The sequence below is a fragment of the Pongo pygmaeus genome, chromosome 1, assembly GCF_028885625.2.
Source record: "Pongo pygmaeus isolate AG05252 chromosome 1, NHGRI_mPonPyg2-v2.0_pri, whole genome shotgun sequence".
Classification (NCBI taxonomy): Eukaryota; Metazoa; Chordata; class Mammalia; order Primates; family Hominidae; genus Pongo; species Pongo pygmaeus.
The window spans coordinates 201,911,471-201,936,719 of NC_072373.2; the positions used below are offsets into that span (position 1 = coordinate 201,911,471).

General features: G+C 45.7%; 1 protein-coding gene across 50 annotated transcripts in view; it reads right to left on the reverse strand.

Annotated features, from left to right (window-relative positions):
- EPB41 (erythrocyte membrane protein band 4.1) overlaps positions 1 to 25,249 on the reverse strand; it is a 233,095-nt gene that overhangs the window by 193,045 nt on the left and 14,801 nt on the right. For 6 of the 50 annotated variants that reach the window (XM_063666980.1, XM_063666965.1, XM_054497864.2 and 3 more), the window contains exon 1: positions 12,279 to 12,543. The exons of 38 other annotated variants lie outside the window; for them this stretch is intronic. The gene's annotated coding sequence lies outside the window, so the exon portion shown is untranslated. Of the gene's footprint in view, positions 1 to 12,278; positions 12,560 to 25,249 lie in introns of those variants that run through there. 6 more of the 50 variants (XM_054497790.2, XM_054497742.2, XM_063666983.1 and 3 more) reach the window with 5 other exon arrangements.

Genomic DNA, 25,249 nt, shown 5'->3' on the forward strand with positions numbered 1-25,249 from the left:
TTTAGAATACTCACACTCAGGCATAAAAATGTTACAATATAAGTCTGGATCAAATCCAAAGATCAACACTAGACAAAACCAGGTGCAGCTATATTACACATGTTTATATATAATAAGCATTAGACAGATATCCAATTTAAGTAGAAAAATGCATAAGTCAAGAGGTAAAAATTATTCTCATTGAAAGATTATTCTCTCCCATCTCCATGAGGTCAGATTTTATCAAAGGGAAAAGGCAACTAACATTTATTGAGTACCTCTGACAGGCACACTACAAGGTTTGTTTTTATTAGTTATTCTATAGATTCTCTGCAATGTGAGTATTATGCCCATTCTACAGAAGAAACTGAGGTGTGGAAAAGTCCTTTCACAAGATCACAATTAGTAAGAAATCACTGGCTTTGACAGAAGAAGATCCAAATCTCTCCTTCCCCACCCACTCATGGACATAAGTAAAGGTATAGTCGTAAAAAATACTGGCTTTGAAGCGAATTTTCGCTTGCTAGTTGTGTAACTTTGGACAAGTTACTTAACTTCTGGCCTGGTTAATACCTACTCCAAAGAGCTGTGGTGAAGATTAAATGCAAAAATAATAATGGGTAACATTTATCTGGTGCCAGGCACTGTTCTAATCCATTTAATTATCAAAATAACCTTAAAAGATATATATTTGTATCATACCTACATTACAGAATGATTAGAAGTGAGGTGATATGGTTTGGCTCTGTAGCCCCACCCAAATCTCATTTTGAATTGTAATTTTTGTATTTTTTTTTTTTTAGTAGAGATGGGATTTCACCATGTTTGGCCAGGCTGGCCTCGAACTTCTGACCTCAGGTGATCCACCTGCCTCGGCCTCCCAAAGTGCTGGGATTACAGGTGTGGGCCACTGCATCTGGCCTATAATTTTTTTTTGAGACAAGGGTCTCTCTATGTTGCCCAGGCTAGTCTCAAACTCCTGGGCTCAAACAATTCTCCCACATCGGCCTCCCAAAATGCTGGGATTACAGGCATGAGCCTCATCTTTTATATTTTTGTGATCACATATATAAACAGAGTCCTGCTCACTTAATATGTATTAAATGAAGGATCATGCCATTCTTCTGCTCAAAATCCTCCCAAGAACTCCTGTCTCCAAATAAAATGAGAAGCCATTAACACAGGCAATAAGGCACAATGCCTTATTGAGCACAATGATTTGCTCCTTCTCCTACCTATGACCTCTCTGAATTAAACTCCTGCTACTTTTCCCTGGATCATTTTGACCCAACATGCTGGATCAATGTTTCTCATACACACCAAACCCGCTTACCTTTTGTGCATTTTGTTCCTTCTGCCTGGGATGCTCTTCCCCAGATACCTGCACAGCTCACTGTCTTACTCCACTTAGGACTCTGCTCCAATGTCACCTTATCAGAAATATCACCCTTATCTAAAATGTACACCCCACCTGCCTCACTGTCTCCCATTCTACTTTCCCTGATCCTCACTAAAATCTGATGTCTTATGTTCTATCCCTGATTTATACATTTATTATTTATCCCCTACCACTAAAATGTAAGCTCCAGGCTGGGTGTGGTGGCTCATATCTATAATCCCAACACTTTGGGAGGCCAAGGCAAGAGACTACTTGAGCCCAGGAGTTCAAGACCAGAATGGGCAACATATGGAGACCCCATCCCTACAAAAAATTTCATTTAAAAATTAGCCAGAATGGCCAGGCGCGGTGGCTCACGCCTGTAATCCCAGCACTTTGAGAGGCCGAGGCGGGCGGATCACAAGGTCAGGAGTTCGGGACCAGCCTGGCCAATATGGCGAAACCCTGCCTCTGCTAAAAACACAAAAATTAGCCAGGCATGGTGGTAGGTGCTTGTAGTCCCAGCTACTCAGGAGGCTGAGGCGGGAGAATCGCTTGAACCCGGGAGACGGAGGTTGCAGTGAGCCGAGATCGCGCTACTGCACTCCAGCCTGGGCGACAGAGCGAGACTCCATCTCAAAAAAAAAAAAAAAAAGTTAGCCAGGCATAGTGGTGTGTGCCTGTAGTCTCAGCTCCTCAGGAGGCTGAGGTGGGAGGACTGCTTTAGCCCAGGAGGTTGAGGCTGCAGTGAGCTGTGACCGCACCACTGCACTCCAGCGTGGGTGACAGTGCAAGACCCTGTCCCAGAAAAAGAAATAAGCTGCACAAGAACAGATACCTCTATTTTATTCACTGCTATGTCCCAATGTACTTATGATAGTGCCTTGTAAATAGTGAACAATCAATAAGTATTTATTACATGAATAAGTGGTAGATGTTTTAGTTATCTATTACCTTACAGTAAATTACCCTCCAAAACATGGTGGCTTAAAACAGCAAACATTTATTATTGCACAGTTTCTATGGATGAAGAATCCAGGCATGACTTAGCTAGGTGACTCTGGCTCGGGGTCTTTTTTTTTTTTTTTTTTTGAGATGTAGTCTCGCTCTGTCACCCAGAGCTGGAGTGCAGTGGCGCGATCTCAGCTCACTACAACCGCCACCTCTCAGGATCAAGCAATTATCCTGCCTCAACCTCCCAAGTAGCTGGGACTACAGGTGCACACCACCACACCCAGGTAATTTTTGTATTTTTAGTAGAGATGGGGTTTCGCCATGTTGGCAAGGCAGGTCTTGAACTCCTGACCTCAGGTGATCCACCCATCTTGGCCTCCCAAAGTGCTGGGATTACAGGCATGAGCCACGCACCCGGCCAGGGGCTTTCATGAAGCTGTAGTAAAGCTGTCTACTGCATTTGCATTCACCTCAAGGCTCAACTCTGCCTGGAGAATCTGCTTCCAAGATCACTCACACGGAAGATCTGCATCCAAGTTTACTGACAGACGTCGTTTTTAACCACAGGGACATCGCTACAGGCTGCCTGAGTGTTCTCAGGATATGGTAGCTAGTGGTCCCAGGGAGAGGGAGAAAGCCACAATCCCAAGAGAGAAGCCACAGTATCTTATAACCTAATCTTAGAAGTGACATCCCATCACTTCTGCTGTATTCTATTCAACAGCCCCCACTCAAGGGGAGGAAATTACACTAAGGGTATGCATACCAGGAGGGAGGGATAATTGGGGGCCATAATAAAGGCTGCCTACCACAGTACGCATAATAAAAATTTAAAAACAAAAAACAAAAAAACTTGCCCTTTAGTTATATATTCTTTAGTATATTTATTTAAATATGATTCTATGATCATTATGCAATTATTCATCCCAATGCTAGTCTTTTCCACCTTACAAAATACCAAAGAGAATACATGAAATATTGAACATTTCTTGTTAACCAGTGTCCATTAATGGTCATATTAGAGATAATACAACTAGCAAGCATAAGTCAACAAAAATAGCATCTGGAGAAAAAAAGACTTACTGGGTAAATCTTGCTAAGTAGATGACACTAACCTTTACTATTTCATCATTATAGGCATCATCTTTAGGAGATGGAATGGCACTTAATAAAAGATCAGCTTTTTATATTATAATTAAAGAAATAATAAAAATTCAAAGGTTACTTAGTAAGCTAGAGGATATATCAATCTACTGTTAAGAAATAAAAAGGTTGCCAAGTGCAGTGGCTCACACCTCTAATCCCAGCACTTTCGGAGGCCGAAGCGGGTAGATTACCTGAGGTCAGGAGTTCGAGACCAGCCTGACCAACATAGTGAAACCCTGTCTCTACTAAAATACAAAAATTAGCCGGGTGTGGTGGCACACGCCTGTAATCCCAGCTACTTGGGAGGCTGAGGCAGGAGAATCACTTGAATACGGGAGGTGGAGACTGCATTGAGCTGAGATCCCATCACTGCACTCCAGCCTGGGTGACAGAGTAAGACTCCATCTCAAAAAAAAAAAAAAAAAGAAAGAAAGGAAGGAAGGAAGGAAGAAAAAGGTTTAAGGCTAATTACACATACCTGATTATCAGAATCAAACAGTGCATCACGGCTGAGTGTGTTGGTTCATACTTATAATCCCAACACTTTGGGAGGCCAAGTCAGGAAGATCTCTTAAGACCAGGCTGGGCAACATCATAAGATCATCTCAGCCTGGGCACAGTGGCTCATGCCTGTAATTCCAGCACTTTGGGAGGCCGAGGCAGGCGGATCATGAGGTCAGGAGTTTGAGACCAGCCTGGCCAATATGGTGAAACCCCGACTCTACTAAAAAATACAAAAATTAGCCGGGCATAGTGGCACACACCTATAGTCCCAGGTACTTGGGAGGCTGAGGCAGAAGAATTGCTTGAATCCGGGAGGCAGAGGTTGCAGTGAGCCGAGATCACGCCACTGCACTCCAGCCTGAGCAACAGAGTGAGACTCCATCTCGGAAAAAAAAAAAAAAATCCTGTCTCTAAGAAAAAATTTTAAAACTGGTGGGGCACAGTGGCATGCACCTGTAGTCCCAGCTACTCAGGAGGCTGAGGTGGGAGGACTGCTTGTGCCCAGGAGTTCAAGGTTAGAGTAAGCCATGATTGCCCCACTGCACTCCAGCCTGGGCAACAGAATGAGACAGAGGATAAAAAGATAACAATAAATCTTCAGAGAAGAAGATATCTTTAAAACCTCTTTCCTCTACCAGGCTTCTTATTCTTGGTCTACTTTCCCTCAAGTAACTCTCCTTTACTTTATTTACTTGGCAACAACTATTTCCAACCTAACACAATTATCTCGAGACTATCTAAACATAAAATATAATTTTATAGGCCAGGTGTGGTGGCTCATGCCTGTAATCAGAGCACTTTGGGAGGCCAAGGCGGGCGGACCACGAGGTCAGGAGTTTGAAACCAGTCTGACCAGCACAGTGAAACCCCGTGTCTACTAAAAATACAAAAATTAGCCAGGCATGGTGGCACATGCCTGTAATGCCAGCTACTTGGGAGGCTGAGGCAGGAGAATCGCTTCAACCTGGGAGGCAGAGGTTACAGTGAGCCAAGATCATGCCATTGCACTCCAGCCTGGGTGACAGAGAGAGACTCCGTCTCAAAACAAAACAAAACAAAAAAAGTATATACATATATGTATATATATATATAATTTCATAAATAAAATACTATTTATATTTTCACTGGAAAAACCACAAAATATACTATGTGGATTTTCTTGCCTCCAAAAGCAATTGTGTTATTTCAAGTGTTGAGGATGCCAGAAAGCTTGAAGATTTAAAAATAACCTCACAAAGAGCTCATTTTCAACACCAGATGGAAAGAAATTACTCTAAAGACACATGTGTAGGAAGACAAATATACAATATCATATGATACCATGCAAAAGGTTTATATAATTACGTAATACCATCAAGACTGGAAAGACTGCAGGTAGTAAGCTGGCAACAGTGTTGATCCTCTGAATCATTAAAAAAAAAAGAGAAAAGGGCAAGAAACAGCAAGTGGGTGGTAGCAAAAAAATTTTTTAAAAGCCTTTACTTTAAGCTGCCTTCCATGTGTCCCTATCGCATGCTGAAATGGTAGGCAGGTAAAATTTGAGGGCTTAAATCCTTGGCACTCCTGAGAGTCCTGCCTGTGTCCATATGGCCAAAAACTGGGGAGGGAAGAGGGAATGGGATGAATTTCAACAATCTGTATGAAATGTATTATTAAGGTGAAACACTCTTCACGTGAATACATATAGAACTTCTAATTGGTAAATTAAAATACGTGCTTGGCATCTAAGTTAAAGCAGCATTTCTTTATAAGATATGTTTTAAAGATATGCCATTAAGATCCCATTGTGTTAAAATGATTTTAATAGGATTACTTAAGAATATATGTAAGTACTAATAGCTGTATATGAATCACAACTAAACCTTGGCCTAATACTATGTATTCGTAAATCACCAAAAATATACATTTCTATTACACTTGTGGGTTATACAGGCTTAAATTTAACCAATTCAAAACAACTCTATTAGCTAGAAGTGATGGCACACACCTGTAGTCCCAGCTATTTAGGTGGCTGAGACAGGAGGATCACTTGAGCCCAGGGGTTCAACACCAACCTCAGCAACATAGAGAGACTCCCCATATAAATTTTTAAAAATTAAAATAGGCCGGGCGCCATGGCTCACACCTGTAATCCCAGCACTTTGGGAGGCCAAGGCAGGCAGATTTCTTGAGCCTAGGAGTTCAAGACCAGCCTGGTCAAGTGGGCAAAACCCAGTCTCTAAAAATACAAAAAATCAGCCAGGTGTGGAGCCTGTAGCTCCAGCTACTCAGGAGGCTGAGATGGGAAGATCACCTGAGCCTGGGAAGTTGAGGCTGTAATGAGCCATGATCGCACCACTGCACTCCGGCCTGGGTGACGGGAGTAAGACCCTGTCTCAAAAAATAAATAAATAAATAAAAATAAAATAATCCTGTGCTTTAATATAGTTAAATCACGGGGAGTTTCTCACTTGAAACTTTTCTAACATAACTTTTTTATGATTTAATGCAGATATAACAAATATAATGCATGGGCAAAAGTTTTCTGAGTGAATATTAATGTAGAAAGTACCAAAACCTCAGTCTATGTTGTGTCCAGTGCTATGATTCAAACATATAGAGGGCCTACCAAAAGCTGATCTGCATTAGGGTGACTTTTGTGGAGGATGGAATCAGGTTGCATCTATAAATAACAATTAACTACAGGAGTATAGATTATATCCAATCTTATTTGATTATTTCCACCTATTTCCAAAAAAAAAGGAGGTGTTCCTGTCTCTATTAATAGATATTAGATAACAGAATAGAATTATAGATATACCTTGAATATAGAATTAAATAGAAAATAATCTTAATAGACCATCTATTGCTTCTTCCAATCTAATCAATATAAACTCACAGTCATATTTCTTATCTATTCCATCAGAAAGATAATCTTGCCCCTTCCTACCCACCCTGCCAAAATTTATTTAACCTTACCCAAGCTCTACTCCACATAGCTTAGAAACAATTTTAATCTCTACAAGCAGAGATCACCCTGAGAGTTGAGGGCCTAGATTAATTGGGTGGAACGGACTCAAAGAGTCATCAGCTACAGAAGAGGGAGAGCAGCAATTCAATAAACAATCACTGTTTAATCCACATAGATTTAACTTGGAGATAAGGGATAACTTGCAAAAAAGAGAACTGCTCTTAATTGCAATAATAAAATAATAAAAATAATAAAACAATAAATAAATTAAAAGCATGATGCCAGAATGTCTCTGGAATTTCTATATAGAAAGGACTTTTGGGCTGGATGCTGTGGCTCATGCCTGTAATCCCAGCACTCTGGAAGGCCAAGGCAGATGGATCACTTGAGATCAGGAGTTCAAGACCAGCCTGGCCAACATGGTGAAACCCCGTTTCTACCAAAGAATACAAAAATTAGCCGTGCATGCCTGTAGTCCCAGCTACTCAGGAGGCTGAGGTGGAAGAATCGCTTGAACCCGGGAGGCAGAGGTTGCAGTGAGCCGAGATCATGCCACTGCATTCCAGCCTAGGCAACAGAGCAAGACCCTGCCTCAAAAAAAAAAAAAAAAGAAAAGAAAGAAAGAAAGGACTTTTAAGGATAGCAATTTGACTGGAAGGAGAGACAGAATATTTGGATATCAAGCTCCCAGTTCCTACCCAGATTGCATGTTTACTTAGGGTGACTTAGTGGGAAGCTGACGAAGTTAGTGGGTAGGGGATATTAAAGTCTCTTCAAGCTGCTCCTTGAATTATACTGGCTGCTGTTCTCCAAAGTTCAAAGAGCTAGCCAATTTATTTTCAAATATTTTAAGTGGATACAATTCAATTTCAATAAAAAATCAGCAAAATAAGTATAAACAGACTTTCATCATAATCGCATTTTCCCAAAACCAATATTTGAAGCAAAGTGTCAGTAAGGTGGGGAGTTCTAAATGAGATCAGCACTCAATATAAAATATCAAAGTTCTCCTGTCTAACACCTCCAAGTTCTGAATACTCCTCACTGCTACAGCATTTTTCTTTATCTTTCTATGTATTCATTAAATAGCAGCAGAGTAAATCAAAATACTAATCTAACCCAGTGTGCACTCCAGAGTAAGTTATATTGCATTTTACTAAACACACCATGAACCCACTCTTAAAAAGGATACACAGTAAAAGCCACCAGTGACATACCAAGAAACTTAAATGAACAACAAAAAATAACATACATTTGGCATCTGCCTCTCCTCTCCTCTAACTAAATGTTATGATAAATGCAATCAAGCAGTTACTTTTTCTTTTTTCTCTTTGAGACAGAATTTCACTCTGTTGCCCAGGCTGGAATGCAGTGGTCTCAAACTCAAAGGCTCAAGTGATCCGTGGGCCTCGGCCTCCCAAAGTGCTGGGATTACAAGCATAAACCACTGCACCTAGCTAGCAATTACTTTTCAATAATTTTGGATCCTTTACATACATAAGGCCCATAACTGATTAATTCAGAGGCCATCTTTGGGGGCTTTATTTAGAGGAGAAAAACAAAGTTATTCATAAGAAGTTATTGGAATTATTGTTGTTTAGCTCACAAACAAAATAAAGTGATTCCACGTTCAAGTAATTAAAGAAAAAATTCAAATATAGAGGTAGCAATGAATCCACATCTGAATATGCATTTAACCAAACACAAACTTGATGAAACTCAGAAAAATACAGGCCATTGGCTGGGTGTGGTGGTTCGTGCCTGTAATCCCAGCACTTTGGGAGGCGGACGTGGGCAGATCACGAGGTCAAGAGATGGGAGACCATCCTGGCCAACATGGTGAAACCTCGTCTCTACTAAAAATACAAAAATTTAGCTGGGCGTGGTGGTGCGCACCTGTAGTCCCAGCTACTCGAGAGGCTGAGACAGAAAAGACAAGAAAAACAAAAATACACTGGCAACACTTATGCTGTCCTGCCTCTTAGATAACAAGGAAACAGACTGTGGTCTACATGTATGCTCCTCTTGATTTCAGAACCAAACTCAGCCTCTGATGGCCATTCATATTCTAAAGTTATGAAATCAGATTAGCAATATGAAACTGGATTACTACATTAAAAAAAATGCAAGCAAACTCTATCATTCACACCAAAAATTACACACCAGGCATGGTGGCTCATGTCTGTAATACAGACTAAGCTGGGCACAGTGGCTCGTGTCTGTAATCCCAGCGCTTTTGGAAGCAGAGGTGAGACGATCATTTGAGCTCAGGAGTTTGAGACCAGCAGTTTGAGACCAGCCTGGGCAACATAGCAGGACCCCGTGTTTAAAAAACCAAAAAAAAAAAAAAGCTGGGCATGGTGGTGCACGTCTGTAGTCCCAGCTGCTCAGGAGACTCAGGTGGGAGAATCACTTGAACCCAGGAGTTCAAGGCGGCAGTGAGCCAGGATCATGCCACTGCCCTCCAGCTTGGGCAACAAGGTAAGACCCCTGTCTCTAAAAACATATGTATACAGGGCCAGGCACAGTGGCTCATGCCTGTAATCCCAGCACTTTGGAAGGCCGAGGCGGGTGGATCACTTGAGGTCAGGAGTTCAAGACCAGCCTGGCCAACATGGTGAAACCCCATCTCTACTAAAAATACAAAAGTTAGGTGGGCATGATGGCAAGCGCCTGTAATCCCAGCTACTTGGGAGCCTGAGCCAGGAGAATTGCTTAAACCCAGGAGGTGGAGGTTGCAGTGAGCTGAGATCACGCCACTGCACTCCAGCCTGTGTGACAGAGTAAGACTCCGTCTCAAAATAAATAAATAAATAAATACACACACACACACACACACACACACACACACAGGCACACACACACACACAGAGAGAGAGAGAGAGATGGCAAAGCAAGGGTTATTACAGAGTAGTTCTATTTGGTTGCACAATACAAAGAATAAGGAGAATAAAGGTGGAAAGGTAGATTGTAGCCATATTGCATAAGAACATACAAGACATTTGGTATAAAACACTTAATAAATGTTGGGAGAGGCCGGGTGAGGTGGCTCACATCTGTAATCCCAGCACTTTGGGAGGCCCAGGGAGGAGGATCCCTTGAGTCCAGGAATTCAAGACCACCCTAGGCAACATAGTGAGACTGTCTCTACAAAAAATAAAAAGACATTAGCCAAGCATGGGGGCACACGCCTATAGTCCCAGCTACTAGGGAGGCTGAGGCAGGAGGATCACTCGAGCCCAGGAGTTTAAGGCTGCAGTGAGCCGTGATCATGCCACTGCACTCCAGCCTGGGTGACAGAATGAGACCCTGTTTAAAAAAAAAAAAAAATTGTTGGGAGAATTTTGGTAAAACCTACAGATTAAAAACATTTATTTCTAAGCCTGAATTCAAACACAGAAGGAAAAATGTATAGTTTTGTTGGTAGAAGACAGAGGAATCAGAAGGTTGGCACTCTGAACTTATGTTCAATAATGAGTTCACCTTTTTTTGAGACAGTTTTGCTCTGTTGCCCAGGGTGAAGTGCAGTGGTGCAATCTCGGCTCACTGCAACCTCCGCCTCCTAGGTTCAAGCGATTCTCCTGCCTCCGCCTCCTGAGTAGGTGGGATTACAGGCACATGCCACCACACCCAGCTACTTTTTTGCATTTTTAGTACAGATGGGGTTTCACCATGCTGGCCAGGCTAGTCTCGAACTCCTGACCTCAAGTGATCCACCCGCCTTGGCCTCCCAAAGTGCTGGGATTACAGGCGTGAGCCACCGTGCCCGACCGAGTTCACTTTTAATAGTGCCAAAAGATACACTGTACTTGTTTCCCCAGGTGTATGAATAATATCTATCTTTACCTTCATTATAAGCTTCTTATAGAAAGCACACTGAATTAACTACTTTGATTCTAAGGCAATCTGGTGTTCAGTTATTACATCTGTTTTTGAATCTGCCATTTATTGAGTGCTTACTGTACGCCAGATAGCATGTACGCTACATGGATTATATTAATAACACCCCAAACCAAAAATTTTACAACTGGCGAAGAACTGATTACACTTTCAATTTACAGAAAAGGAAAATGGAGAGTATATCAAGTTTCCATAAAAAGTAGGGGTTAGTGCTACATTAACAAAATTGGGACGAGAAGAAACATATACAGGCTATACATCCTGCTTTTGATTAAAGGGATCAAACCAACTAAAATTTTTGCCAGGACTGAGAATACAGAAAACAACAATGAGCAACAGCACTGACTACAGTACATCCTCAAGAGAGTATAAATCCACTATAATAATATCCAAGACACAAGACACAATCATTTCTTGCAATTTTCCCTAAAAACAGAAGGGAACAAAATAGCAGCTGTGAAATCATCCAGACTACAAAAAAAAAAAAAGCATCTGAAAAAAAAAGGAAAAAGAAAAAACTATCTCCTAATGAGCAACTACATGCCAAAAAACAAGTCTCCACAGACTAGTCATTTATGGCAAGGTACAGGGTACAGTTAAAGAAACAACAGGATGACAGTCGCTATCATGTGGCCAGAAACCAGTCCATCAGCAATCTGTTTCACGTGAGATCACTTTGTCTCAAGAGAATGCCTGTTCTTGGGGAGCATGACCCTGTTTTGGCAAAACCTCCCCAGGAATAATGGCCTGCTGGTCAATCTCGAAGGGCGAGCCCAGACCCGGCCTCTCCACAGGTACAGCAGCCCAGCGAGCACCGGGGAAGATTTCCAAGCCGACAGATGCGCGAACTGAAAAAGGAGGTCACGACGCTGAGAGAATAGATTTAACCCTCTGCTCGCTGGGAACCCAGAAGACTAAGGGGGAACGTGTTTTTCAATGATGCAGGCGTCGGTGGCGGGAAGGCCTGCGAAGTCTTGCCAGGGCTCCCTGAAGCCCTCAGATTCCGCCTGACTTCTGCAGACAGCCCCGCTTCCTCGCCAGGAAGAAATCGCTCCGCGGCTGCACGCAACACCTTCACCGTCTGAAACCTGCGATTCTCCGCATTTGGTTTCCTCCCGAGGCTCCTGCACACCGCACCGTGATTGACGCACCCGAGGGGACCGATTTTCCCTCGTCAAAAATACATCTCAAGCCTAACTTTCCAACGCTCCCGCGACGCAACCCCTTCCCCTTTCCTCAGCGGCTCTGGCCCGCCCCTCGCTCCTCGGGCCGCGTCCCGGCTGGCGCCCCAGCGTGCGCACGAGGCCCCTCCGAGGGAGACCCCGCGCCCCGGCCCGGGGCCTGTCGGGGGTTGCAGACAAAGAGGCTGCAGCGCCGCCGCGGCCGCCAGGACCGTCCCCACGGGGACAGCTCCACGCCCCCCGCCCCGGCTCCCGCGCCGCCGCCGCCGCCGCCGCCTCGCCTCACCGGTGGCTCCGGGGCCGGGCTCCTGCGCCCGCCACTGCTGCAGCCCGACGAACAATGGCAGGAGGAGGCGCCGGCGTCCCAGGCTCGGGCCCTCTGCGGCTCGCGGGCCCGCCGGCTGCTGCTGGCTGACTGACTAAACCCACCAGCGGAGGGAGGGAGGGAGGGAGCGAGCGAGCGAGCGAGCTAGCAAGCAAGCAGGCGAGCGGCCCTGGCGCGCGCCCTCCCGCCTTCCCTCTGCGAGGCGAGGCCAGCGCGGCCCGCAGCCCGTCCGCCCGCGCCCCTCCCCCTCAGTTCGCCACAACATTGTAGTAAATTTCTATTGGGCCGCGCTGGAGGGAAGGAGGGGGCCGGGCCCGCGGCCCGTCCGCCCATTGGCTGAGGCCAACTTCTAGCTCCCCTTTTTTCCCCCCTCCCCTAGGCCGGTAAGGAGAGGAGAGGGGAAGGAAAAAGAGAGAGGAAAAGGCAAGGGGCTGGCCGCGTGTGCGCACGCGCAAGTCGAACCCGGTCTGGAGCCGGGGTGTTCCGGGATCCCGCAGCACCCACGTGGGGAATGAGGCAGCTAGAGAGCCCTGGACGGTGAGGTCCTTCCCTCCTTCCAAGTAAGAGGCCGAGATTTGGAAGCCTCAGGGAAGTAACTCGCGTAGAGGTTGTAGCCAAGCTACCCCAACTGACTCCCCCTAAACGCTTAGTGACCTCGGGTAAGTCACCCAGCTTCTCTGTGCCTCAGTTTCCCCATCCACTAGTTTGACTGTCTCTAGGCGCCCTTCCAACCCCGACATTCGATGAGACTTTACCTCTCCTGCCAGCTGTGTAAGGCCTGAAATGGAAGCTAAGTGTTGAGACCACGCCGAGATTGAACCTGTCTTCTGCATTTAAGGATCTCCTAATTCCCCCCTGGCAATCTCAACATTATAAAGACCTAGCTTCCGAGGTCTGGTCTCCAGATGAACTGAGGGTTGCTCTGATAATTGCTTAGTGCGTCTTTATTTCCTTCCAGGAGTGTCAGAGACCCCTTGACCCTTCCTACTCCCTGCTAGGCTGGTCTGTGAACAGGCTTCGGACCCACAGTGCAGAAAGAAGGCTTTTGTTTTAAGCATGATACCTAGAAGGTAAGACAGGATCTGGTGTTCTATTTTAGAGATGAGGAAACTGAAGCAGAGAGACTTAGAACTGACAGGATAAGAAGCCAGGCAATCTGACAGCAGAGTCTGTAGACGCCAGCTAGACATTCCTGATATCTAATCACAGCCCCTTCACAATCCCAGCACAGCCTCTGGAAACAGATTGCCTGGGTTCAATTATTAGTCTCCAGCCCTTCCTAATGGTTTGATTTTCATTTTTCTTTTATTTATTTATTTATTTGAGACGGAGTCTCGCTCTGTCACCAGGCTGAAGTGCGCTGCCGCAATCTCGGCTCACTGCAACCTCTGCCTCCCGGGTTCAAGCGATTCTCCTGTCTCAGCCTCCCGAGTAGCTGGGACTACAAGCGTGTACCACCACGCCCAGCTAATTTTTGTATTTTTAGTAGAGACGGGGTTTCACCGTATTAGTCTCGATCTCCTGACCTCGTGATCCGCCCTTCTCGGCCTCCCAAAGTGCTGGGATTACAGGCTTGAGCCACCGCGCCCGGCCGTGCCTCATTTTTCAACACCATAAAAGGGAATAATATGTCCAAGTAGCTGGGACTCCCACCTATAGTGGGAAGCTGAGGTGGGAGGATTGCTCAAACACAGGAGTTCAAGGCCACAGTGAGCTAGGATCATGCCATTCCACTCCAGCTTGGGCAACAGAGCAAGACTCCATCCCTAAAAACAAAAACGAGGGTTGGGGGGAGGGAGAAGGAAAATAATAGTTCCCACCTCACAGAGTTACTGTAAGAATTAGGCCAGGCATGGTGGCTCATGCCTGTAATCCCAGAACTTTGGGAGGCTGAGGCAGGCGGATCACCTGAGGTCAGGAGTTTGAGACCAGCCTGGCCAAATGGTGAAACCCCATCTCTACTAAAAATACAAAACTTAGCTGGGCCTGGTGGCAGGCACCTGTAATCTCAGTTATTCTCGGGGGTTAAGGCAGGAGAATCACTTGAACCCAGGAGGTGGAGGTTGCAGAGAGCCGAGATCATGCCGTTGAACTCCAGGTTGGGTGACAAGAGCAAGACTCCATCTCAAAAAAAAAAAAAAAAGAAAAAAGAATTAAATGAGTTAAAATATGTAAAGGACTTAGAGCAGTGCCTAGCTCATAGGAAGATCTATGTGTGTTGATTATTATTACTATTCAGAGACTAAAATGTGGACTGAGAGGTGTGGAACTGGCAAATATAATAATATATTTGTTAAGCATGCAATTGTTGTCATCACTGAGCTAAGTACGTTATGTAAATTGTCTGTTTGAAACATCATAAAACCCCTTGAAAACCACCCGACTATACCATCTAAAACAGCCTCCACTCAAACACCCTTATCCTGCTTTAATTTGCTTCATAGCACTTACCCTACTTGACTTTCTACTATATATTTATTATTTATTGTGCCTCTCAAATAAATTGCTGTAATCTAGACCCACTAGATTGCAAGCTCAGGAAGGCAGGGACTGTATCTGTATTCATCTCCCAGAACAGTGTACGCTCAATAAATATTTGTTGAATGAGTTAATGAACATCCTCATTTTATATATAACGAAACTGAGTCTTAGTGAGGTCAGGTGACTTGGCCAGGGTCATTCTGTGTACTAGGGGTGAAGCACCTGTTTTTTTTTTGAGAAGGAGTTTTGCTCTTTTTGCCCAGGCTGGAGTGCAGTGGCACGATCTCAGCTCACCTCACCGCAACCTCTGCCTCCCAGGTTCAAGCGATTCTCCTGCCTCAGCCTCGTGAGTAGCTGGGATTACAGGCATGTGCCACCACGCCTGGCTAATTTTGTATTGTTAATAGAGACGGGGTTTCTCCATGTTGGTCAGGCTGGTCTCGAACCCCCAGCCTCAGGTGATCCACCCACCACAGCATCCCAAAGTGCTAGGATTACAGGCATGAGCCACCATGCCCGGCCGCACCTGTTCTTAAATACTCTGGTCTCCTGCCTCAAGTCCTCAGGTTCAGCTGTGCTTTTTATTCAGAATTCTAGTCCTACCACCTCTGTGCCTCAGGCTTCTTTCACCAATCAGACAGGAAAATCTGGTACCTTGAAGGATGAGTATAGGAGACCAATTACCAGTGGTTTACCATCTCCACCACCACCACGTTATCCAGCAAATTCAGATTCATGAAAGCCCAGTATTCTCTATGCCATGAAGTGCTAGCCAATGGCACATCTAATTGGATGCAAAGAATATGTAGCATTTAATAATCATTACCCTGAAAATAAGTAGAGGTCTCAGGCTAACAGCAAAAGGCTAGACACAAGGCAGGTATGAACTACTCTGAAATTCAGAGTGCCATGCAATAACACACCAAAATCCATTGACTCAGGCTTTAGAATCTGAAAGACCTGAATTCCAGTGCTGGCTTTTAACTCTTAGCCTGGAGATGAAAGGGCTTTGTAAACTGTAAAGTACTATCCACACATGAGGAATTTTTGTTATTTTAGACACACATCTTCACTTGTTAGGCTAAGTGCCCAATCTCTGAGTGTTGCCAGGCCTATCACATAGGAAGATGTGGGGGTATAAGTAATGCCTAATATGAAGGCGGAAAAACTACCTTTACTCCTGGGCCCATCTGCCCTCTCAGACTTCTGCAAACCAGATATCCAGTCCCAGCTCACCCTGCAGAGACTGCCATCAGGTACCAAGGGTAAAGGTCCCAAGCACCGTCTCTGAGGCTAATTTCCAAGGCAGAAACAGCTCTGCTCCATGCTCACATCTGGATAGCAGCTGTGCTATGCTCCAAGCCCCAGGATGGGGTCCCTAAGGGCCATCTCTATCTCGCCTGCCAGCTGAGCCCACCATTACCTCCCCACCCCCTACCCCTCATGTTCCTTCCTAGGGAATACAGGCCCCGCTAGCTGCCTGTTAGCCCCTGGAGCAGTCAAGGGCACTAAGCAAAAGAGAAAAAGAAAAAAAAAGACAGCGTGAAAGGGTCTTAATCCTTCCCCACTGCAAACTGAGCCCAAGCAAAAGCAAACACCAGCTGCACATAAGAGGGTGAAATTAGATGGTGAAATTAGGTGGTGACCAGTGGGGAAGGCCAGGGAGTGTAGATGAGGCCTCAGATGACCTGGTAGAGATGAGATTGGAAGAAAGGGGGGAGGGGCGGGGAAACCATACCGAAATCTGGGACGTGGGCGGATTAGGGACACAGCTGGCCTGAAGCCCTGTGTCGGTTGTGGAGGGTGGCAAGAGATTGAAGAGGGTTTTGAAAAGCTGGGCCCACCAACAAAGTGTTCTGAACAGTACTATTGAATGAAAACTGATGCTGGTACCAAAAGTATGTGAAGAGTAGTGCTTGCCATCCTGCCCACAGCAGGATAAAAAATCACAGTTATTTTAGACTTGTAAACACAAATGATAAATCAAACAGGCTATAATGGGATGGGAATTACCATTCATACAGTGGGATGGGGATTATTTTTACTAGTAGTACTTGAATTGTTCATAGAAAATTTAGAAACACAAGAAAAAATGTAAGTCACTATAAAGCCACCAGTCAAAAATAACTACCATCAATATTTTGGGACCTTCCCTTCTAGTACCTTTTCTTACATGTATACTTTTTTTTTTCTTTTGAGACAATGGTCTCACTCTGTTGCCCGGGCTGGTGTACAGTAGCATGACCACAGCTCACTGCCTCGACTTCCTGGGCTCAAGCGATGCGATCCTCCCACCTCAGCCTCCCAGGTAGCTGGGACTACAGGCATGCCATCATGTCCAGCAAATTTTTTAATTTTTTGGTACAGACAGGGTCTCATAGTGTTACCCATACCGGTCTCGAACTCCTGGTCTCAAGCATGAGACACCACACCCACCCTTATATATACTATCTATCTACTGTATTTATCTATTTTTGAGACAAGATCTCACTCTTGTCACCCAAGCTGGAGTACAGTGGCACAATCATGGCTCACAGCAGCTTTGCCCTGAGCTCCAGCAATCCTGCCTCCTCAGCCTCCTGAGTAGCTGGGACTACAGGTGTATGCCACCACACCCAGATAATTTTTTATTTTATTGTTTGTAGAGATGAGGTCTCCCTATGTTGTGGAGACTAGTCTTGAACTCCTGGGCTCAAGCAATCCTCCCATCTTGGCCTCACAGAGTGCTGGGATTACAAGCGTGAGCCACTGCACCCGGCCTTATTTTTATTTTTTTATTTATTTTATTTTTTATTTATTTTTTCAAGAGATAGGGTCTCACTCTGTTGCCCAGGCTGGAGTGCAGCTGTGCAATTATAACTCACTGTAGCTTTGAACTCATGGGCTCAAGCAATCTTCCCACCTCATCCTCCCAAGTAGCTGGGATTACAAGCACAGGCCACTGTACCTAGCTTCTTATTTGTGTACTTTTCAGTGTACATATATTAAGTCATATGAAATTGCTGATTTTATAGGTTAAAAATGATCAAATATGAACAATTTCATATGTCTCAACCTAACGCTTTTTAAAAATTTACACCATATTATTTTAGGACTGACTTTTTTTTTTTTTTTTTTTGAGACGGAGTCTTACTCCATAGCCCAGGATGAGTGCAATGGCCCAGTCTTGGCTCACTGCAACCTCTGCCTTCTGGAATCAAGAGATTCTCCTGCCTCAGCCTCCAAAGTAGCTGGGATTACAGGTGCCCGCCACCACGCCCAGCTAATTTTTTTTTTTGTATTTTTAGTAGAGACATGTGGGATAGGCTGGTAACGAACTCCTGACCTCTGGTGATCTGCCTGCCTCGGCCTCCCAAAGTGCTGGGATTACAGGCATGAGCCACCAGGCCCAGCCTAAAACTGACTTTTTTCATTTAACAATATGTTGTGAACATTTGTATCATCATTTTTAACAATGCTATCAAGCGGATATACCATAATTTAGTTAATCCTACTATTGGACATTGAGTCTGTTTCCCATTTTTCTCTCTTAAAAATGATACTTGGGCCGGGCGCATGGCTCACGCCTGTAATCCCAGCACTTTGGGAGGCCGAGGTGGGTGGATCACAAGGTCAGGAGTGCGAGACCAGCCTGACCAACATGGTGAAACCCCGTCTCTACTAAAAATATGAAAATTAGCCGGGCGTGGTGGCGCACGCCTGTAATCCCAGCTGCTCAAGAGGCTGAGACAGGAGAATGGCTTGAACCCAGGAGGCAGACGTTGCAGCGAGACGAGATCACGCCACTGCACTCCAGCTTGGGCAACAGGGCAAGACTCTATCTCGAAAAATAATAATAATAATAATAACTACTTTTTTTTTTTTTGAGACGGAGTCTCGCCCTGTAACCCAGGCCGGAGTGCAGTGGCACAATCTTGGCTTGCCGCGGGCTCTGCCTGCCAGGTTCAAGCGATTCTCCTGCCTCAGCCTCCTGAGCAGCTGGGATTACAGGTGCCTGCCGTCACACCCGGCTAATTTTCATATGTTTCATAGAAACGGGGCTTCTCTATCTTGGCCAGGCTGGTTTCGAGCTCCTGACCTCAGGTGATCCGCCCGCCTTGGCCTCCCAAAGTGCTAGGATTACAGGCGTGAGCCACCGTGCCCAGCCATAACAACTAGATTTATGACGTATTTACTATGTGCCAGACACAAAGTAAGTACTTTTTAAGCATTATTGCATTTAACTTCTTAACAGTAATACTTAGGCAATATTATTAGCCTCAAGTACGGTTGAAGAAACTACAGCTTAGATGAATTAGGGGCTGTGCAGGTGCTCACACCTATAATCCCAACACTTTGGGAGGCCAGGGTTGGAGGATTACTTGAGGCCAGGAGTTCGAGATAGTGAGCAACATATGGGCAACATAGTGAGACCTCATCTCTACAAAAAAAAATTAAAATTTTAAAAAAATTAGCCAATCTGGCACTAGCTTTGGAGTCTAGGGAAAGAAAAAAAATAGCCAAGCATGGTGACACCTGCCTGTGGTCCCAGCTACTCGAGAGACTGAGGTGGGAGGATCACTGGAACCTTGGAGGTCTAGGTTGCAGTGAGCCATGATCGCACTACCACACTTCATCACTTTGTGACAGAGCAAGACCCTGTCTCAAAAAAGAAAAAAAGGCCAGGCACAGTAGCTCACTTGTTGTCAAGGAATGCCTTAACAACCACCCACCAGGTCCACTTTTACAATTTCAATCTTCTTCCCTCTGGCCCTTGTTTCTTGGCATGTCTGCACAGCAACCCCAATGCATAGGGGTAATGTAATCCCAGCACTTTGGGAGGCTGAGGGAGGAGGATCACTTGAGCCCAGGAGTTTGAGACCAGCCTGGGTAACATAGTGAGACCCCATCTCTATTAAAAAAAAAAAAAAAGAAGGCCGGGCGCAGTGGCTCATGCCTGTAATCCCAGCACTTTGGGAGGCCGAGGCGGGTGGATCACCTGAGGTAGGGAGTTCGAGACCAGCCCATGACCAACATGGGGAAACCATGTCTCTACTAAAAATAAAAATATCAGCTGGGCGTGGTCGCAGGCATCTGTAATCCCAGCTACTTGGGAGGCTGAGTAACGAGAATAGCTTGAACCCGGGAGGCAGACGTTGCAGTGAGCTAAGATCACGCCACTGCACTCCTGCCTGGGTGACAAGAGTGAGACTCCATCTCAAAAAAAAAAAAAAAGGCCAGGCATGGTGGCTCACGCCTGTAATCCCAGCACTTTGGGAGGCAGAGGCAGGCAGATCATGAGGTCAGGAGATTGAGACCATCCTGGCTGACATGGTGAAACCCCGTCTCTACTGAAAATACAAAAAAATTAGCTGGGCGTGGTGGCGGGTGCCTGTAGTCCCAGCTACCTACTTGGGAGGCTGAGGCAGGAGAATGGCGTGAACCCAGGAGGCAGAGCTTGCAGTGAGCTGAGATCGCGCCACTGCACTCCAGCCTAGGCAACAGAGCGAGACTCCGTCTCAAAAAAAAAAAAAGAAAAGTTAGGTGATTTGCCCAACATCACAGCTTAAACTAGGTCTGTCTGATGCCACTGTCCTCTACCACATACTGCTTTCATAGCACTCTCAGGAAAGCACTTTGGAAATGACGTGAATGAGTAATATTAACATCTGTCCCAAGACCTCAGGGAAAGGCTGTCATGGCTACTTCTGATAATAGCCCTGGGACATTCAGGGAGAGACCCACTCATCTGGCCTCCCATGACCCTCTCCAATCCTATTCTCTTACCAGCTGGAATGAGCCTAATGACCCTGATCCAGCAAAGCCTCAGCTCACTCAGCCTTAACCCACTAATTCTCTCTCACTAGGGGAGGGAACCCTCAAGGCGTAGAGGGTTTTCCAAGAAACAGGCTCTGTGCCACCTACTAGCTGACAGTCTTCTAAAACTGGTAAAGTCAGCCTGGCCCAACCCTCACTTGACAGAGGGACAGGGCAGAAGGGGAGATATAAGGAAACAGGGGTATTGGGGGCACAGAAATTGCCAAGTTTGACTTGCCCCAAGACCCTCCAAAGCTGCTACTATAGGACAGGTTCTGAGCTGGCCGGCCAGCACTTGACTAACCTCAGTTTCCAAGACTTCCGGTGACTGGGAGCACTTTAGTGGGGAAGAAATTGAGAAATTGGGGCCACGCACAGTGGCTCACACCTATAATCCCAACACTTTGGGAGGCTGAGGCAGGCGGATCAGTTGAGGCCAGGAGTTCGAGACCAGCCTGGCCAACATGGCGAAACCCTGTCTCTACTAAAAATACAAAAAATTAGCCGGGAGTGGTGGTGGGCGCCTGTAGTCCCAGCTTCTCTGGAGGCTGAAGCAGGAGAATCGCTTGAACCTGGGAGGCAGAGCTTTCAGTGAGCCGAGATCGCGCCACTGCACTCCAGCCTGGGCAACAGAGCAAGACTCCGTCTCAAAAAAAAAAAAGAAAAAGAGAGCAGTCATAAGAGAGACTGCAAATAAGTTGCAGTCTTAGTTTCACAATAAATTCGCTGTATGACTCTAGGCAAGTCACCTACCCTTCATCAGCTCAGCTGCCACAACAAAATGCCATAGATTCGGTGGCTTAAACACAGAAATTTATTTTCTCACAGTTCTGGAGGCTGGAGTCAGAGATCAGGCATGGCCAGGTTCTGGTGAGGGTGCTCTTCCTGGCTGGCAGATGGTCACCTTCTTGCTGTGTCCTTACATGGTGGAGAGACAGCAAGCTTTCTGGGTTTTTTTTTTTTTTTTTTTGAGACATGGTCTTCCTCTGTCGCCCAGGCTGAGTGCAGTGGTGTGATCTCAGCTCACTGCAAACTCCACCTCCCGGGTTCAAGCGATTCTCCTGCCTCAGCTTCCCGAGTAGCTGGGATTGCAGGCATGCACCACCAGGCCCAGCTGATTTTTGTATTTTTAGTAGAGATGGGGTTTTGCCATGTTGGCCAGGCTGGTCTCAAACTCCCAACCTCAAGTGATCCACTTGCCTGAATCTCCCAAAGTGCTGGGATTCCAAGCATGAGCCACTGCACCCAGCTGATGTCTCTTCTTTTTGAGACATAGTCTTGCTCTGTCGCCCAGGCTGGAGTGCAGTGGCGCAATCTCGGCTCACTGCAACCTCCATCTCCCGGGTTCTAGCTATTCTCATGCCTTGGCCTCCCAAGTAGCTGGGATTACAGGCTCCCACCACCACGCCTGGCTAATTTTTTTTTTTTTTTTTTTTTTTTTTGAGACAGAGTCTCGTTCTGTTGCCCAGGCTGGAGTGCAGTGGTGCGATCTCGGCTCACTGCAAGCTCCGCCTCCCAGGTTCATGCCATTCTCCTGCCTCAGCCTCTCAAGTAGCTGGGACTACAGGCGCCCCCCACCATGCCCAGCTAATTTTTTTGTATTTTTAGAGACAGGGTTTCACCGTGTTAGCCAGGATGGTCTTGATCTCCTGACCTCGTGATCCACCCGCCTCGGCCTCCCAAAGTGCTGGGATTACAGGCATGAGCCAACACGCCTGGCCAATTTTTTGTATTTTTAGTAGAGACAAGATTTTACCATGTTGGCCAGGCTGGTCTCAAACTCCTGAACTCAGGTGATCCACCTGCCTCCGCCTCCCAAAGTACTGGGATTACAGCCATGAGCCACTGCGCCTGGCCTTGGTGTCTCTTCTTATAAGGGCACTAATACTATCATGAGTGCCCCACCCTCATAATCTCATCTTATCCTAATTACTTCCCTGATTAATTACTCCATTTCCAAATACCATTACCTTAGAGGTTAGAGCTTCAATGTAAGAAAGGAAGAAGGATCAAATGATGTGGAGAATGCAAAGGGTTCTGCAGATTACAAAGCCCCATACTACACTAAGTATGATTTTTATTTTAAATCTGCTAGCAACCAACCAGAAAGAATCCTCAACCTCAAGGTAAAAGCCTCCCTGGAAGTGGGGACACAGTGGTCCCGCCTTTCTTCATCCATCACACATTTATTGGGCACTGGGGATCCTAGCATAAATGAGTCCAGTGGCTCTATAATAACAGCCATCATTATGATCCCATACTTGAGTGATGGCAAGAAAAAGTTTAAAAAAAAAAAAAAGCTGGGCCGGGCAAGGTGACTCACGCCTGTAATCTCAACACTTTGGGAGGGTGAGGCAGGTGGATCACGAGGTCAGGAGTTCGAGACCAGCCTGGCCAAGATGGTGAAACCCTGTCTCTACTGAAAATACAAAAATTAGCCAGGTGCAGTGGTGGGTGCCTGTAATCCCAGCTACTCGGGAGGCTGAGGCAGGAGAATTGCTTGAACCCAGGAGGTGGAGGTTGCAGTGAGCCAAGATTGCACCACTGCACTCCAGCCTGGGCAACAGAGTGAGACTCTGTCTCAAAAAACAAACAAAGAAACAAACAAAAAAACTGGACTTTTGAGACAGGCCGACCTTGGTTCAAATCAGAACTTCACCACTGAGATGCTATGTGAGTCCAGGCAATTCACTTCCCCTCCCTTCCTTTTCTATAAAGTGGAGCTAATATGTGCCAGCCATTACACCAAGTGTTTTATATCCAATATGTCACTGAACCTTCACAACACCCCCTTGAGGAAGATATGACTATAATTTCCATTGTACAGATGAAGAAATAGAGTCTCAGTCCAGGCATGGTGGCTCAAGCCTGTAATCCCAGCACTTTGGGAGGCTGAGGTGGGCAGATCACCTGAAGATCAGGAGTTCAAGACCAGCCTGGCTAGTGAAACCTTGTCTCTACTAAAAATATAACAATTAGCCAGGTGTGGCAGTGGGCACCTATAGTCCCAGCTACTCAAGAGGCTGAGGCAGGAAAATCGCTTGAACCCAGGAGGCGGAGGTTGCAGTGAGCTGAGATCACACCACTGCACTCCAGCCTGGGCAGCAGAGTGAGAATTTAGCTCAAAAAAAAAAAAAAAAGAAAAGAAAAGAAAAAGAAATAGAGTCTCAGATAAGTGCAAAACTTGTCCGAGATCACCCAGCTAGTAAGTATCAGAGTTAGAATTCAAACCCACATCTGCCTGGCCCTGTTGCTAGTATTCTTTTTACAGATCGCCTACATTTCCATGATAGTCGTTATCATAATAGCAGCAAAGATGTGCAGAGTACCAGCTAAGTGCCTAAGTACTTTAACTGCATTCTCTTATTTAATTCTCACAACAACCCTGTAGAGTGGGTAGTATTTTAGCCCCATTTTATTGCTTTGGGAACTGACGTCAGAGAGGTGAAGTGATTTGTCCAGTGTCACACAGCTAGGAAGGGGTATGGTTGGGAAGCCAGCTGTGTGTGAGTCCAGAACCCAACTCCTTGCTCAAGACACTATCTTGCCTCTCTTCCCTAGTGAGGTCAAGCAGGCGTCTTTATCTCTGTTTGACAGATGAGAAAGCTGAGGCCCATCAAGAGGCAGTGACGTACCTAAGAACACACAGCAAGTCAGTAGCTACACAGCGACTTAAGCTCAGGCTCCTGAGTCTCAAACCCAGGATAATTTCCTCCATCTATAATCTTGAGCATCAGAAAATGCCCCTGTCCACTAGATATTTGGAAACCCTACACCTAGCTCCCCTGAAAGTGTGAGGAACCCCCTCTGTACCAGGCCAGGCATAGAGACCCAGGGGTGTTGCAGGAAAACATTGCAGGATACTGTCCAGGGAAAATAGCAGTTGAGCTGGTGACCCATGTGCCCCTAGCTGTGGGCACCTCTGTCTTGGTCTCCCTAAATCATGGACCCCGAGCTGGGAAGGGGAAAGTTCCAGAAGAAGCTGCTCCAAGCCTGGCTCCCAGTGTCTAGCACAGCTCTCTGCTATGATTTCTGCTGAAAAACAAAAAGCTCAATCCTCTAGGCCTAAGTGCTAATTACCAATAATGACATAATAACCATTGCGGACCCAACAGCCAAACAGCCCCAACTAGAAATTCTGCAAAGCTCAGGCTCCGGAACAAAAGATTTGGGCACTCCAATTGAAACTGATGCCCTGGCAGAAAATATCAGAAGCAATCAGAAGCAAAAGAGCCTCAGGGTTGACCCAGCCAAAGTATGATCTGACAAATGGAAAGGATGATGACCACTCACTTTTTCTCTCATTCATACATTTATTGAGATTCTACTGTGTGCTCAAAATATTCCTAGATCCAGAGAGAATAGGCTTCATATAGTCATTAGTTTACACCCCAAATATTTACTGAGCACTTCCTATGCACCACGCACTGTTCTAGGTACAAGGGATATAACGCTGAATAATATAGACAAAAATCACCATCATCACAGAGCTTACATTCCAAGGGGAGGAGAGACAATAAACAAATAATAAAATACAGTATGTCAAAGAGTCATAAGTGCTATGGATAAAAATAAGCAGACAGTGCTAAGGTTAGAGGACAGAAAGGTGTTACAATTTTAAGTAAGAAGTCAGGAGGCCGGGTGCGGTGGCTCAC